The sequence below is a fragment of the Bombina bombina genome, chromosome 7, assembly GCF_027579735.1.
Source record: "Bombina bombina isolate aBomBom1 chromosome 7, aBomBom1.pri, whole genome shotgun sequence".
NCBI lineage: Eukaryota > Metazoa > Chordata > Amphibia > Anura > Bombinatoridae > Bombina > Bombina bombina.
Genome location: NC_069505.1, coordinates 24395535 through 24413486, shown reverse-complemented (window position 1 = coordinate 24413486; position 17952 = coordinate 24395535). Strand labels below are relative to the sequence as shown.

General features: G+C 41.3%; 1 protein-coding gene across 1 annotated transcript in view; it reads right to left on the bottom strand.

The window, feature by feature from the left end:
• The window catches only part of LOC128665790 (neurexin-2-like), a 581704-nt gene that overhangs the window by 175175 nt on the left and 388577 nt on the right, over positions 1-17952 (bottom strand).

Sequence of the window (17952 nt, the reverse complement as noted above, 5' to 3'; positions counted from 1 at the left end):
TTTGTTTGCTTACAATCTTGCTTAAAAGGACATTATCATTTGTTTGCTGACACCTGCTTAAAGGGACATTATCTTTGTTTGCTTTAATCCTGCTAATAAGGACATTATCATTTCTTTGCTGACAATCCTGCTTAAAGGACCATTATACACTCATTTTTTCTTTGCATAAATGTTTTGTAGATAATCTATTTATATAGCCCATAAAGTTTTTTTTTTAAATTAATGTATAGTTTTGCTTATTTTTAAATAACATTGCTCTGATTTTCAGACTCCTAACCAAGCCCCAAAGTTTTATGTGAATACGCTCGACTACCTACTCCAGCTTGCTCCTGTTTGTGTAAAGGGTCTTTTCATATGCAAAAGAAGGGGGAGGGGGGGAGTGTCTTATTTGCCACTTGCAGTGGGCTTTCCAGCTACCTTTTCAACAGAGGTAAACTGACAGCTTCTAAGTAAGTTTTTAAACAGTTTTATACTGAATTTTTATATCAGTATCTGTGCATATTATTCTTTATAGTAGTGTCTATTACATGCAGTTATATGAAAATGAGTGTATACTGTCCCTTTAAAAGGACATTAACATTTGTTTGCGGACACCTGCTTAAAGGGACTTTATTTTTGTTTGCTTTATTTCTGCTAAAAGGACATTATTATTTTGTTTGCTAACAACCTGCTTAAAGGGACATTCTTAGTTTGTTGCAAACCTGCAAGAAAGAAGCATATTCATTTATCCACTATCAACCTGCTTAAAGGGACATAAGCTTTGTTTGTTTCTATTTTCCTGAGAAAGGAACGCTATCTCCTGTAAATAAATTCTATCCTCAAGAAGATATTTTGAATTAATATTCTTTTGGGAAGTTCTGATACCCTGCTTATTTTGTTTCCTGAGTGGGTCACGTCCTGGATATTTCTCAGTGTGCTAGCGTGTGTTTTAATATCCACGCTAGCAGTTGGGTTAAATCCTGAACTGACTAAATAAGGCTGACATTACAAACGGGCCATAAATGGACCCCACTGAATTATCCATGGCCGTGACTCACCAGGGACAGTTACTGGGATCTCATGCTACCCACTTGCAATCCTTGGATACTAAGCTGGATCAAATCACTACATTATTACAGAGCTTGGTTGCTCCTATCCCTCCCAATCCTAACATTGAGGCATCTTCTCCTCCTATTCCCAACAACCAATCACAAGGACATTTGAGTCCTAGGATTCCTCTTCCAGATAAATATGATGGGAATCCTGAAGATTGTAGGGGTTTTTTGAATCAATGTCGACTTCACTTTCGTAACAGTCCTACCCTTTTTGCTACTCCCTCATCTCGGATTACATTCCTTATTTCCTTAATGAAAGGAAGAGCTTTGGCCTGGGTATCACCTCTGTTAGAAAAAGATGATCTTATACTTCAGGATGTGGATGCTTTTCTTTCTGTTTTTTCTAACGTGTTTGACAAACCTGGAAGGACTTCCGCTGCTGAAGCTTCTCTATTAGACCTACGTCAGGGTGGTCAATCAGTGTCTCAATATGCCATTGAGTTCCGCACTCTTGCATCTGAAACTAATTGGAATCAGGGAGCTCTTAGAGCAGCTTTTCGCAAAGGACTTTCAGAACGTCTCAAAGATGAATTGGTGTATCGGGAACTTCCAGACTCCCTAGAAGCCTTAATAAATCTTTGCATCAGTCTTGATTCTAGATACCGTGAACGCCAACAAGAAAGAGAAAGAAATCAGAGGTCCTCAACTCGAACTCCTTTTCGTCTGGCTCCTCGTTTTTCTAACCCGGTAACAACTGCCTCTCCTTCTCCTGATCAAGCTGAACCTATGGAAGTAGGAACCATAAAATTAACCGAAACTGAGCGTTTGAGAAGACGTTCTCTTGGCCTGTGTCTATACTGTGGCCTTAAAGGGCATTTATTAAGGGATTGTCCTACCAGGCCAGTAAAAGCCAGGGCTTAACTTCTGTCCAGGGAACTAAGTTAAGCCAAAAACAAGTTCATTCCCTCTTTAATAAACTCTTTGTTCCTGTAACCCTTCAATTGGGTGATAACAAGATTCATACCCAAGCTCTTATTGATTCTGGTGCTGGAGGAGTGTTCATTGACTCCACTTTTGTGTCTACTCACACTATTCCCTTACTAAGAAAGAAGTTTTCAGTTTCCGTCTCTACTGTTAGTGGAGATCCTTTGGGTTCCGGACTCATCCAGTTTACTACTATACCCATACTTTTTTCTGTCGGAGTACTTCATTGTGAGAGGATATGTTTTGATGTGATTACTACTCCTCAATTTCCCATAATCCTGGGTCTTCCTTGGCTTCAGTTACATAATCCTACCTTTTCTTGGACCCATGGTGAACTCACCTCCTGGGGATTATCTTGCCATACTAACTGTCTTCAACCACTTACTAAAATACCACTCACTATTGCTCTTACTACCGATACTTCTGGTCCTCTACCTACGCAGTATCAAGATTTTGTCGATGTCTTTTCTAAAAAAGAAGCAGAACGTCTTCCTCCTCATCGTTCATTTGATTGCCCTATTGATCTTCTCCCTGGAGCTCCTTATCCTCGAGGCAAAACTTACCCACTTTCTAGGCCTGAAAATGTAGCCTTGGAAGAATATATCAAAGATAATTTGGCCAGAGGATTCATTCGACCCTCCTCTTCTCCTGTAGGGGCTGGGTTCTTCTTTGTGGGAAAGAAGGATGGCGGACTGCGACCTTGTATCGATTACAGAGGGTTAAATCAAATTACCATCAAGAACAGTTATCCTTTACCCCTAATACCTGAATTATTCACATATCTTCAAGGTTCCACCATTTTTACCAAGCTCGATCTCCGTGGAGCATACAATCTTATCCGTATGCGCAAGGGTGATGAGTGGAAGACAGCCTTTAACACTCGATTTGGGCATTATGAGTATCTTGTCATGCCGTTTGGGCTGTGTAATGCCCCTGCTGTTTTTCAACACTTCGTGAATGAGATTTTTCGGGATTTCTTGAATATTTTTGTTATCATTTACCTTGACGATATATTAATTTTTTCTCAGAACTACCAAGATCATATACATCACGTCAGGAAAGTACTTCAACGTTTAAGAGATAACCATCTATTTGCCAAACTGGAGAAATGTTCTTTTCATCAAAGGTCCATTCCCTTTTTGGGATATGTAATCTCTGAATCAGGATTTGAAATGGATCCAACTAAACTCTCTGCCATTTTGGAGTGGCCTAAACCTGATTCTCTTAAAGCTCTGCAACGTTTCCTGGGATTTGCCAGTTATTACAGGAAATTCATCAAAGGTTTTGCTACTATAACGTCACCTCTTTCGTCTCTCACCAGGAAAGGACAAAACTGTAAAGATTGGCCTCCTGAAGCTGTTGAAGCTTTTGATTCTCTCAAAAAAGCTTTCTCTTCTGCACCTATCCTGCGTCACCCAAATCCGGATTTTCAATTTATTCTTGAAGTGGATGCTTCATCAGTTGCTGCTGGGGCTGTTCTTTCCCAACGTATACCTGACACAGGAAAGATCCACCCTGTGGGATTCTTCTCCAAGAAATTTTCTCCTTCTGAATTAAATTATGATGTAGGTAATAAGGAGTTACTTGCTATTAAAATGGCACTGGATGAATGGAGGCATTGGTTGGAAGGCACTTCTTTGCCGTTTACTATACTCACAGATCATAAAAACCTTCTCTATCTTCAAACGGCCAAACGACTGAACTCCAGACAAGCACGTTGGTCTTTGTTCTTCTCACGTTTTCATTACAATCTGTCTTATATTCCCGGTTCTAAGAACATCAAGGCTGACGCCCTTTCCAGACAATTTCAAGACACTTCAACTCCTGAAACTGGTACCATACTTCAACCTCATAAAGTCTTAGCCCAGTTATCAACCTCGTGGTTACATGACTTACAATCTGCTCAAAAGGATCTTCCTTTGTCTTGCAAACCTCCTGATGGCCTACTCTTTGTTCCTAAACGTCTTCGTTCCAAGATTCTATATTGGGCTCATGACAGTCCTCTCTCTGGACATCCTGGCATCAGTAACACCGCTCGAAAGCTCAAGCAACATGTCTGGTGGCCTACTCTGTCTCAAGATGTTACAGATTATGTCTCAGTATGTACACAGTGTGCCAGCAATAAGACTCCTCGTCAACTTCCCTCCGGTTTGCTTCAACCGTTACCCATTCCTCATCAGCCTTGGACCCATTTATCCATGGATTTTATTACCGATCTTCCTCTTTCAGCTGGAAACAACACTATCTGGGTGGTTGTTGACAGGTTCACTAAGACAGCTCACTTCATTCCTTTACCTGGTTTACCATCTGCCAAAAGACTTTCCGAACTTTTTCTCTTACACATTGTGAGATTACATGGCTTCCCTCTGAACATTGTTTCGGATAGAGGAGTACAATTTGTTTCTCGGTTTTGGAGATCACTCTGCAAACACTTTGGAACAACTATCTCTTTGTCTACTTCACATCATCCGGAGTCTAATGGCCAAACCGAAAGGGTTAACCAGTGCCTTGAAACTTATTTGAGGCATTATGTGGATCATCATCATTCTAATTGGACTGGTTACCTTCCACTAGCAGAATTGGCTCATAACACACGTTACAACTCCTCTCCTCGGACCTCTCCTTTTCATGCAGCCTATGGATTTCAACCCAGAACGTTTCCTCTACACACCTCTTCCACTGAAAATCCTGCTTCTGATCTATCCGCCAGGAGGTTAACTCGTCATTGGAAGAAAATACGCCTTCTTCTTTCCAAGGCTTCTGAACGTTATAAGTTCTATTCTGATCTTCGGCGACGGAGGGCTCCCAAATATCGGCCTGGCGATAAGGTTTGGGTTTCTTCACGTCATCTTCGCCTCAAACAGCCTTCCACCAAATTGGGGCCACGATATGTGGGTCCTTTCCGAATACTGGGTCAAGTATGTCCTACTGCTTACCGAATTGCTCTGCCCAAGACCCTCAAAGCCCATCCGGTATTTCACGTATCTCTTTTGAAACCTGTATTATCTAATAGGTATTCTAAACCTCTGCTCAAACCTCCACCTCTTTTGATTCAAGGCCTACCTGAATTTGAGGTCAGTCACATCCTGGATTCCAAACTTCGTGGGAAGAAACTGTATTATCTCATTCATTGGAAAGGTTATCCTGTTACTGAACGATCCTGGGAACCTGCCCGGCAGGTGCGTGCCCCTGCCTTAATTAAGGCCTTTCACAAGTTCCACCCTACTAGGCCTGGTCCTGTCCCCCGGAGGGGTCCTTGAGGGGGGGGGTGATGTCATGAATTCACCGTTCATCGCCGTGTCGCCGCGGCTCCCGGATCTCTTCTGGGGTTCTACGTCACGTTGCTAGGCAACGTGACGCATTCTCTGACAACCCCTATGACGTGGCGGCCTCTCTCTGCCTTTAAATCTCGGCGGGAGATTTACTCGGTGCCCGTTTGTTCTCTCTCTTCTGCCGGTCCCTGTCTGAGTGAGTACAATCTTATGAAACCTGACCCTATCCTCCTCGACTTTGTTTTGCCAATGCCTCTTGCTTCCAAATCTTGTTTGCCTGCTAACCTGCCTAAAGGACATTATCATTTGTTTGCGGACACCTGCTTAAAGGGACATTATCTTTGTTTGCTTTAATCCTGCTAATAAGGACATTATCATTTGTTTGCTTACAATCTTGCTTAAAAGGACATTATCATTTGTTTGCTGACAGCTGCTTAAAGGGACATTATCTTTGTTTGCTTTAATCCTGCTAATAAGGACATTATCATTTGTTTGCTTACAATCTTGCTTAAAAGGACATTATCATTTGTTTGCGGACACCTGCTTAAAGGGACATTATCTTTGTTTGCTTTAATCCTGCTAATAAGGACCTTATCATTTGTTTGCTTACAATCTTGCTTAAAAGGACATTATCATTTGTTTGCTGACACCTGCTTAAAGGGACATTATCTTTGTTTGCTTTAATCCTGCTAATAAGGACATTATCATTTCTTTGCTGACAATCCTGCTTAAAAGGACATTAACATTTGTTTGCGGACACCTGCTTAAAGGGACTTTATTTTTGTTTGCTTTATTTCTGCTAAAAGGACATTATTATTTTGTTTGCTAACAACCTGCTTAAAGGGACATTCTTAGTTTGTTGCAAACCTGCAAGAAAGAAGCATATTCATTTATCCACTATCAACCTGCTTAAAGGGACATAAGCTTTGTTTGTTTCTATTTTCCTGAGAAAGGAACGCTATCTCCTGTAAATAAATTCTATCCTCAAGAAGATATTTTGAATTAATATTCTTTTGGGAAGTTCTGATACCCTGCTTATTTTGTTTCCTGAGTGGGTCACGTCCTGGATATTTCTCAGTGTGCTAGCGTGTGTTTTAATATCCACGCTAGCAGTTGGGTTAAATCCTGAACTGACTAAATACGGCTGACACTACATACAACTTAGGAACATAGATTTTGATGGCAGAAAAGAACCATAGGCCCAACAAGTCGGCCCAATATTTCATAAAAGTAAAAGTGTATCTATAATTAGTATGTAGGGTAGTTTTATGCTTATCCCAGGCATTATTTAGTTTTATGCTTATCCCAGGCATTATTTAGTTTTATGCTTATCCCAGGCATTATTTAGTATGTAGGATAGCCTTATGCTTATCCCAGGCATTAATTAGTATGAAGGATAGCTGTTACGGTTGCCTCCAGGCTGGCTGGAAGTTGGACCGTAGAAAAGGATGCTCCTAGCGCTCACCAAAGAATCATCAGCACCATAGTCAGCAATCCCTGTAGTGATATTAGCTGAAGCTGTCCCCTACAAACATGAGTCAAAGCTTCAAGTTAGAGGGTCAACATAGGTCTGATGTGCTGGAGCACACAGCCTCCTTTTTATTGAGGTTACATGCAAACAGGACACTCTCAGGGGGAGGCATAAAATCCCCCATCACACATTTGATATTAGATAGAGAGACACTCCCTTTGACAGGCTACAACATTTACTTCAGCAGATAACATTACACACAATAAAACAATGCAGTCCACCTTATCAATACTAGTCTGATTAGACAATGGGAAAGTTGATCACTAAACCTAATTAGAGCTAATCCCAGCAGACTTGTATTTAGAATAGGTTTCTTGAAGCTGAACAAAATTTAACTCTTAATGGCACACAATGAAACTGAACCAAGTGGGAGAAAGCCAGGGACAAGTCATTTCACAGGTCTGGGGACATAGTCTTAAAGGGGGCATTGTTCACCAGAGTCACAATATGTCCCCAGACGGTTCTTAAAGGGCCACACACACACCCAACAAAAGTCAATATGTCCTCAGGGGCACAATCTTCCAGGGGCCATAGTCATGTGGAAGGAGGCTGGCAAATAGGCTTCTCCAAAATCCAGGGAAGCAGGGCAATTTTCCATTTAAAGGGCCAGTTACAAACAGCAGTTTGTAACATATCTCCCCTTTTGGAGGGAGACTAACCAGGCACCTGACCTTCTGTCGGTCAGTGCCTAAGTTAGTCTCGCAACCCACCCACAAATAAACACTAGCAGCAAAGCAGCCCCCCCACAACAAGTAGCACTGGCCTGTAAGTTCCAGGTTATAGGATGACAGTGTAGCATCCTCTGCCTTCCTGGCGCAGCTGGGCAAATAGCTGATGGTACTTGGGGGGCAGAGGCCAGCGGCACTCTGCCCTGGTGCCAGCGCTTCTGCTGGGGTGAGGGGTTTGCAGGCCAGTCCTGTAACAAGGACAAGGTCTGTAGGGCAGAGGCCAGCAGTGCTCTGTCCTGATGCCAGCTCTTCTGCTGGGGGAATTGGGGCATAGTCCTGCCCGGTGGCAAAGGGAACGTGGGGGTCAGTGGGGGTTAACATCTCCACTGTTAACCCTGGGCCCAAGTTAGGAGTTAGCTGGGGAGGTGGAGATTGGCTTACCTCCTCCTCCTGATACTCCGGCGGCCGTTGGGAAGGGAGGTCGATGCTCTCCGCTTCCTGTGGAACATGCTGCGGCTGGGGAGAGAGACCGGTTGTCTCCTCTCCCTGGAAGGCACACTCCGACTGGGGAGGGAGGTCGATGCTCTCCCCTCCCTGTAGCTGGGTCTGTCGCTGGGGATCTGGGCCGCCTGCCCAGCATCCCTGTAGGGCCGGTAGAGAGACTGCGGTCCCATCTCCACCTGCCTGCTGGGGGTCCTCCCAGGACCAGTCTATGAGGCCTGCTGCCTCTGGTATCTCTGGTTGGGGAAGGAGACCGGTTGTCTCTTCCCTCTGCACAGTATACTGCCGCTGGGGAGGGAGGTCGCTGCTCCCCTCTCCCTGTGGAACATGCTGCGGCTGGGGAGAGAGACCAGGTGTCCATACCCTCAAACTCCACAGTTGGCGCTCAAAGGCTCGTGCCGCTTTGTTCTCCGTAGCCAATTCCCGGATGAGGCGACTGACTACCTCCTGTGCAGGGTCTGGACCATATCGGACTAGCCGCCTCTTTACTTCTGGAACGAAATCCGCGCCCTCATAGCGACGGATCCGGTTGAGATGCTCTTCACATGGTTCTGACCAGTATCTTGTCAGCTCCATGCTGCTGTAGGTAGGGACGCTGCGCAGTGGCTAGCGTTGCCCTCAATTACTCTCCTACGATACCAGTGCTGCTCCTTGCGCTAGGACGCCAATCCCACCGCTGCCGCCAAATGTTACGGTTGCCTCCAGGCTGGCTGGAAGTTGGACCGTAGAAAAGGATGCTCCTAGCGCTCACCAAAGAATCATCAGCACCATAGTCAGCAATCCCTGTAGTGATATTAGCTGAAGCTGTCCCCTACAAACATGAGTCAAAGCTTCAAGTTAGAGGGTCAACATAGGTCTGATGTGCTGGAGCACACAGCCTCCTTTTTATTGAGGTTACATGCAAACAGGACACTCTCAGGGGGAGGCATAAAATCCCCCATCACACATTTGATATTAGATAGAGAGACACTCCCTTTGACAGGCTACAACATTTACTTCAGCAGATAACATTACACACAATAAAACAATGCAGTCCACCTTATCAATACTAGTCTGATTAGACAATGGGAAAGTTGATCACTAAACCTAATTAGAGCTAATCCCAGCAGACTTGTATTTAGAATAGGTTTCTTGAAGCTGAACAAAATTTAACTCTTAATGGCACACAATGAAACTGAACCAAGTGGGAGAAAGCCAGGGACAAGTCATTTCACAGGTCTGGGGACATAGTCTTAAAGGGGGCATTGTTCACCAGAGTCACAATATGTCCCCAGACGGTTCTTAAAGGGCCACACACACACCCAACAAAAGTCAATATGTCCTCAGGGGCACAATCTTCCAGGGGCCATAGTCATGTGGAAGGAGGCTGGCAAATAGGCTTCTCCAAAATCCAGGGAAGCAGGGCAATTTTCCATTTAAAGGGCCAGTTACAAACAGCAGTTTGTAACAATAGCCTTATGCTTATCCTAAGCATTAATTAGTAAGTAGGATAGCCTTATTCTTATCCCAAGCATTAATTAGTATGTAGGATACCCATATGCTTATCCCAGGCATTAATTAGTATGTAGGATAGTCTTATGCTTATCTTAAGCATTAATTAGTAAGTAGGATAGCCTTAGTCTTATCCCAAGCATTAATTAGTACGTAGGATAGCCTTATGCTTATCCCAGGAATTAATTAGTATGTAGGATAGCCTTATTCTTATACTAAGCATTAATTTGTTCATAGGATAGCTTTATGCTTATCCCAGGCATTAATTAGTACATAGGATAGCCTTATGCTTATCCCAGGCATTAATTAGTACGTAGGATAGCCTTATGCTTATTTTAGGCATTAATTAGTACGTAGGATAGCTTTATGCTTATCCCAGACATTAGTTAGTACCTAGGACAGCCTTATCCCAGGCATTAATTAATATGTAGGATAGCCTAATGCTTATCACACACATTAATTAGTATGTAGGATAGCCTTATGGTTATCCCAGGCAGTAATTAGTACATAGGATAGCCTTATGCGTATCCCAGACATTCATTAGTATGTAGGACAGCCTTATACTTATCCTAGGCATTAATTAGCATGTAGGATAGCCTTATGCTTTTCTAAGACATTAATTAGTATGTATGAAAGTCTTATGCTTATACCAGGCATTAATTAGTACATAGGATAGCCTTATGCTTATCTCAGGCATTAGTTAGTACGTAGGAGAGCCTTATCCCAGACATTAATTAATATGTAGGATAGCCTAATGCTTATCACAGACATTAATTAGTATATAGGATAGCCTTATGCTTATCCCAAGCAGTAATTAGTACATAGGATAGCCTTATTCTTATCCCAGACATTCATTAGTATTAGTATGAAAGATAGCCTTATGCTTATCTGAGGTATAAATTAGTATGCAGGATAGCCTTATACTTAACACTACTAAATACAGGCATTAATTAGTACGTAGCATAGACATGCTTATCACAGGCATTAATAGGTAGGACAACCTAATGCTTATCCCAGGCATTAATTAGTACATAGCATAGACTTATGCTTATCCCAGGTATTAATTAGTACGTAGGATAACCTTAATCTTATCCCAGGCATTAATTAGTATGTAGGATAGCCCTATGCTTATCCCAGGCATTAATTAGTACATAGGATATCCTTATGCTTATCCCAGGCATTAATTAGTACGTAGGATAGATGTATGCTTATCTCAGCATTAATTAGTACGTAGGATAGCTTTATGCTTATCCCAGGCATTAATTAGTATGTAGGATAGCCTTATGCTTATCCCAGGCATTAATTAGTATGTAGGATAGCCTTATGCTTATCCCATCATTAATTAGTATGTAGGATAGCCTTATGCTTATCCCAAGCATTAATTAGTATGTAGGAAAGTCTTATGCTTATCCCAGGCATTAATTAGTATGTAGGATAGCCTTATGCTTATCCCAGCATTGATTAGTACGTACTATAGCCTTATGCTTATATCAGGTATTCTTAAAGTCCCCCCAAGTTTTTGTCATTACCGCTTCTTGCAGAAGTTTATTCCATGAATCAATCAATCTTTATGTAAAGGAGCTGTAGCAAATTACTCCTGAATCTACTGCCCTTCAAACTGAGATAATCACCCTTGTTCTTCAATGTTTATTTTTATGAAAAATACTCAAGGCCTCAGCTTTACATAGCCCTTTAATATAATTGAAAGTTACTATCATATCACCTCTTTCCCTTCTCTCCTCTAAGCTATACATATTTAGGTCATTGAGGCTCTCCTGATACATTTTGTTTTTTAGACCATGTACCATTTAGTAGCCTCCTTTGTACAAATGTGTTTATATCCTTCTGGAGATACGGCCTCCAGAACTGCACACAATACTCAAGATGAGGCCTAACTAATGATCTGTAAAGTGGTATAAGAACCTTACTATTTCTGCTGCAAATACCAATACATCCAAGCATTCTGCTAGCCTTACTCACTGCAGTACTTACTATTTCTGCTGCAAATACCTCTACCAAAACATTCAACCATTCTACTGACCTTACTCACTGCAGTACTTACTATTCCTGCTGCAAATACCTCTACCAGTACATACAACCATTCTTCTGCCCTTACTCACTGCAGTACTTACTATTCCTGCTGCAAATACCTCTACCAGTACATCCAACCATTCTACTGGCCTTACTCACTGCAGTACTTACTATTCCTGCTGCAAATACCTCTACCAGTACATCCAACCATTCTACTGGCCTTACTCACTGCAGTACTTACTATTCCTGCTGCAAATACCTCTACCAGTACATCCAACCATTCTACTGGCCTTACTCACTGCAGTACTTACTATTCCTGCTGCAAATACCTCTACCAGTACATCCAACCATTCTTCTGCCCTTACTCATTGCAGTACTTACTATTCCTGCTGCAAATACCTCTACCAGTACATCCAACCATTCTTCTGCCCTTACTCACTGCAGTACTTACTATTTCTGCTGCAAATACTTCTACCAGTACATCCAAGCATTCTACTGGCCTTACTCACCGCAGTACTTACTATTTCTTCTGAAAATACCTCTACCACTACATCCAATCATTCTACTGCCCTTACTAACTGCGGTGCTTACTATTTCTGCTGCAAATGCTTCTACCAGTACATCCAACCATTCTACTGCCCTTACTCACTGCAGTGCTTACTATTTATGCTGCAAATACTTCTACCACTACATCTAATCATTCTACTGCCCTAACTCACTGCAGTGCTTACTATTTCTGCTGCAAATACTTCTACCAGTACATCCAACCATTATACTGCCCTTACTCAGTGCAGTACTTACTATTTCTGCTGCAAATCCTTCTACCAGTACATCCAACCATTCTACTGCCCTTACTCACTGCAGTGCTTACTATTTATGCTGCAAATGCTTCTACCACTACATCTAATCATTCTACTGCCCTTACTCACTGCAGTGCTTACTATTTCTGCTGCAAATACTTTTACCAGTACATCCAACCATTCTACTGGTCTTACTCACTGCAGTACTTACTATTTCTGCTGCAAATACTTCTACCAGTACATCCAACCATTCTACTGGCCTTACTAACTGCAGTACTTACTATTGTTGCTGCAAATGCTTCTACCAGTACATCCAACCATTCTACTGCCCTTACTCACTGCAATACTTACTATTTCTGCTGCAAATACTTCTACCAGTACATCCAACCATTCTACTGCCCATACTCACTGCAGTACTTACTATTTCTGCTGCAAATACCTCTACCAGTACATCCAACCATTCTACTGCTCTTACTAACTGCAGTGCTTACTATTTCTGCTGCAAATACTTGCACCAGTATATCCAACCATTCTACTGCCCTTACTGCAGTACTTACTATTTCTGCTGCAAATACCTCTACCAGTAAAACCAACCATTCTACTGCCCTTACTGCAGTACTTACTGTTTCTGCTGCAAATACCTCTACCAGTACAACCAACCATTCTACTGCCCTTACTGCAGTACTTACTATTTCTGCTGCAAATACCTCTACCAGTACAACCAACCATTCTACTGCCCTTACTGCAGTACTTACTGTTTCTGCTGCAAATACCTCTACCAGTACATCCAACCATTCTACTACCCTTACTGCAGTACTTACTATTTCTGCTGCAAATACCTCTACCAGTACATCCAACCATTCTACTGCCCTTACTCACTGCAATACTTACTATTTCTGCTGCAAATACTACTACCAATACATCCAACCATTCTACTGCCCATACTCACTGCAGTACTTACTATTTCTGCTGCAAATACCTCTACCAGTACATCCAACCATTCTACTGACCTTACTAACTGCAGTACTTACTATTTCTGCTGCAAATACTTGAACCAGTACATCCAACCATTATACTGCCCATACTCACTGCAGTACTTACTATTTCTGCTGCAAATACCTCTACCAGTACATCCAACCATTCTACTGCCCTTACTCACTGCAATACTTACTATTTCTGCTGCAAATACTACTACCAATACATCCAACCATTCTACTGCCCTTACTCACTGCAATACTTACTATTTCTGCTGCAAATACTACTACCAATACATCCAACCATTCTACTGCCCTTACTCACTGCAGTACTTACTATTTCTGCTGCAAATAATTCTACCAGTAAATCCAACCATTCTACTGGCCTTACTCACTGCAGTACTTACTATTTCTGCTGCAAATACCTCTACCAGTACAACCAAGCAATCTGCTGGCCTTACTCACTGCAGTACTTACTATTTCTGCTGCAAATACCTCTACCAGTACAACCAAGCAATCTGCTAGCCTTACTCGCTGCAGTACTACATTGTTTGCTAAATTTTAAATCATCTGAAATAATAATTAACTTTTGGATTTTTCTTCCCTAAATGCATACTTGTGCACTTTGCAGTGTTAAACTTAAGATTCTAGTCATTTGCCCAATTCTCTAGTCCTTTAGTCAAAATTAACTTTCATGATTCAGATAGAGCAGCAATTTTAAACACCTTTCCAAATTACTTCCATTAACACAATTTGCACAGTCTATTTATATTTACACTTTTTGAGTCACCAGCTCCTACTGAGCATGTGCAAGAATTTACAGAATAAATGTATGCATTTGTGATTGGCTGATGGTTGTCACATGGTACGTGTATGCATTTGTGATTGGCTGATGGCTGTCACATGGTACGTGTATGCATTTGTGATTAGCTGATGGCTGTCACATGGTACAGGGGGAGTGTAGAACACATGTTGTAGAAAACAAATATAAACAGGGGTTGGAGGAGGGGGGTTGACAGAGAGGTAGTAATTGATGATTTTTAATTATTCTTTCTAAGTATGGGTCTCATTGTGTATCAAGATAAGATAAGGAGGATTTAGTATGAATATAGAGAGATACGCTTACAAGGTCTGCTCACCTTGCACGCTCAGCCCATTTAATTGAGTTGCAGTTTAAATTAGCAGATACAGCTATTTATATACAAAAATATTCCTAAATGAGTAATTTACCATAAATTTTATTCTCTGCAAACTCATTAATGGCCCAGCAATTTTACAGTAATCTGTATCTTTAACATAATAAATACATTTTTTTTCATATGGTAAATAACCATTTAGTTTAATTTTCATTGACAGCAATTTTAAAAGTTTGAAAAAAAGTAAAACAAAAAAGCAACACACAGTACTGTCTCATGCTTGTGAAATGTCAAATATATTTTTTGTTATCCATAGGTTATCAGTATTGACTTGCTGATATCATAGAGTGAACAACCTGCATTAATACAAGTATATCAGTATATAAAATATAAAAAATATATAAAAATGTATATGGTTTATAGTTTCTAGAGGGTAGAAAAGCCACTGTGCCAGATATATTAAATATGGAAGAGGATTTTGGCTGTCAAACTAACAGAAATGTGATTCATGATTCATACAATATTAAGAGTTTTTATCCGATGAAAATCAAATCAAACGCTGCCAGGAAAATAATATTATCTCAATCCAGAATATTTCGTACACATGGTTCTTAGATAATGTTGCCCGAAAATTCACCACCAGGAGCAATGAAGTATTTTGTTAATGGAGAAGCCAACAGCAACCGATAATTATGGTTTAATGGCTATAAATGCAATTGGAATTCCTGTACAAAGTGCCTGGTATGGTCAATCCAATTAGACCCCTCCCCCCCAATAGCTACGTAAATGCATTTATTCGCTATAATCTATTCCTTGACTTCTTGTAATTCTAGTCTCTCCTGTTCATAAGCGTCAGTGTCATTGCTCAGTTAGCAAGCGGAGGTTGTTTAAAACGTTAAAATATGATCAACTGAGTAAGGTGTCACATCATTTCTAATTTCTTCCAAGTCTAAAGGGACAGTCTAGACCAAATACATAGGGGCATATTTAAGAAGGTGCGAGCGGACATGATCCGATATTGCGGATCCCACTGCACATCGATAAATGCTGACAACAATGCAATAGCACTAAGTCTGAACTTAAAAATGGGTAGTAGATTGTTTTTATCATTGCACCAGCAGATCTTGTGAACTGCTGGTGCATTACCGCCCCCTGCAGATTTGTGGCCAATCAGCCATTAGCAGGGGGTGTCAATCAACCCGATTGTATTCAATCGGGTTGATTTCTTGCAATGTCAGTCCGCCGCCTCAGAGCAGACGGACAGGTTATGGAGCAGCATTCTTTAGACTGTTGCTTTATAACTTGTGTTTCCGGCAAGCCTGAAGGCTCGCCAGAAACACGGGGCATCAAGCTCCGTTCAGAGCTTGATAATTCGGCCCCATAATGTTGATTACTTCTTGTTACATACAAGAAAAGCATCCTGAACCTGGTCCCACATCTATACGTTTGTAAGAAGTATATGAAACCTTTAAATATTCCTCATTTGTTAGGAGCTGAAAAAGCCGCCAAGCTCCGCCCATCTACTGCTTCTATATTTTGCTATGTGAAGTTTCTCCATTCACGATCAACCCTTAAATAACTTTTCCTACTCTCAAACGCTGATTTGTGCATGTGCAAAATGAAATAGCGCGGCGGAATCTGTTGGCGCTCTACAAATACCTGATAATAATAATAAATAGCTAACTGAAAAATATTAAAATGTGCACTGCTAAACTGTCATAAAAGAAAACAGCTAAGAGGACTAGAATAAAGGTGCGGCAGAGTTTGGTGGCCATTTTCAGCTTTTAACAAACAATGATTATTTGAAAGTTTCCTTTGCTTCTTACAAGTTATAGATGTGGGACCCATTGCAAGAGGCCTGTCTGTGTATTGGGTCTAGACTGTCCCTTTAAGAATGTTTTTTTGTCCTATGCTAAATTCAGCATATTTAACCATCTCTGTAGGTTTCTCTAGACAGTAGAATTTAATGTAATCTTATATGGGACATGAAACCCAATTTTTCTTTCATGACTCAGACAGAGCAAACACTTTTAAACAACTTTTTCTTTATTCACTTGGTATCCTTTAACCCCTTGAGTGCTAACGACGGCTCTGAGCCGTCGCAGAGTTCCCCACTCTGGTGCTAACGACGGCTCAGAGCCGTCGCTAGCACTCTCCCACCTTCAGGGAGATCTAGGAGCACCCACCCGCTCCTACCCCGGCGATCGGGCCTGCATAGTGACAGGCATCGCCGGGACTTCATGTTTTGCACAGTGACGTCATGAGCAATGACGTGATGACGTCACTGCGCAACTTTATTAAAAAATTACAATGCAAAAGATAGGGAAAGGGGACATGCTGCTTAGAAGCCTGTATCTCAGGCATCTAAGCAGCTACAGACCCCCAAGCTCCACCGTTGAAAAGGTAATTGCATAACCTTTACAACGTTGTCATTTTTGGGGATCTGAAGAAAAAAAACACAAAAGTTAAAAAATAAAAAAATTTAAAAATTAAAAAAATACTTAAATCGACTTAGTACTCAGGTGGGAAAGTGCTTAGCACTCAAAGGGTTAATGAAAAGTGTCTAGTGCATTATATGGCAACAGTTTTGCAAGAAAGTGATCCATTTGCAAGAGCACTAGATAGCAGCGCTATTTCCTGCCATGTAGTTCTCCCCCTACCTAGGCAGCTCTTCAACAAAGAAAACCATAGGAATGAGGCAAATTTGATAATAGAAGTGAATTGGAAGCTTTTTGTAAAATGGTTTACTCTGTCTGAATCACAAAAGATCATTTTTGGGATTCATATCCCTTTAATAATTGGAACCTCTTTGCTAAATCAGCGGAGGTTTGCAGATTATAGGCTGAATATAACGGGTTTGCTGTTTTTACTAAAATAAAAAGGGTAATGGTCTAATTGCACCGTCCCTTTGGTCTGAAATAATTTGTTGCAACCCAGAACAAGCAGTAGGTCAATACATATGACTGATTTGTGATTCAATAAAATATATATCTCAAATCCCATCTTACTACTGTGTAAACTCTTTTCCAGTTAAAATATGCTCTTCTGAATGCTCATTTACAATCACAATGAAGTATTTGGATAGAACTATTATTAATTAAATTATCCAGCTAGGATATTATTTGCTAATTATTGAATTGAAATTAATTATGTTTCAAAAAGGCTGCATTTACTGAGATATAGGGGGATATTTATCAAAAGTCTGGCGGACCTGATCCGACAGTGCGGATCAAGTCCGCCAGACCTTGCTGAATGCGGAGAGCAATACGCTCTCCGTATTCAGCATTGCACTAGCAGCTATGGTGAGCTGCTGGTACAACGCCACCCCCTGCAGATTCGTGGCCAATCACCCGCCAGCAGGGGGGTGTCAATCAACCTGATCGTACTCGATTGGGTTGATTTTTGGCGATGTCTGTCCGTCTGCTCAGAGCAGGCGGACAGGTAATGAAGCTTGATAAATAGGCGCCATATACTGAGATATATTAAGCAGTCATTAACATTAGCAAATTATAAGTGCAAAAATGCTGCAC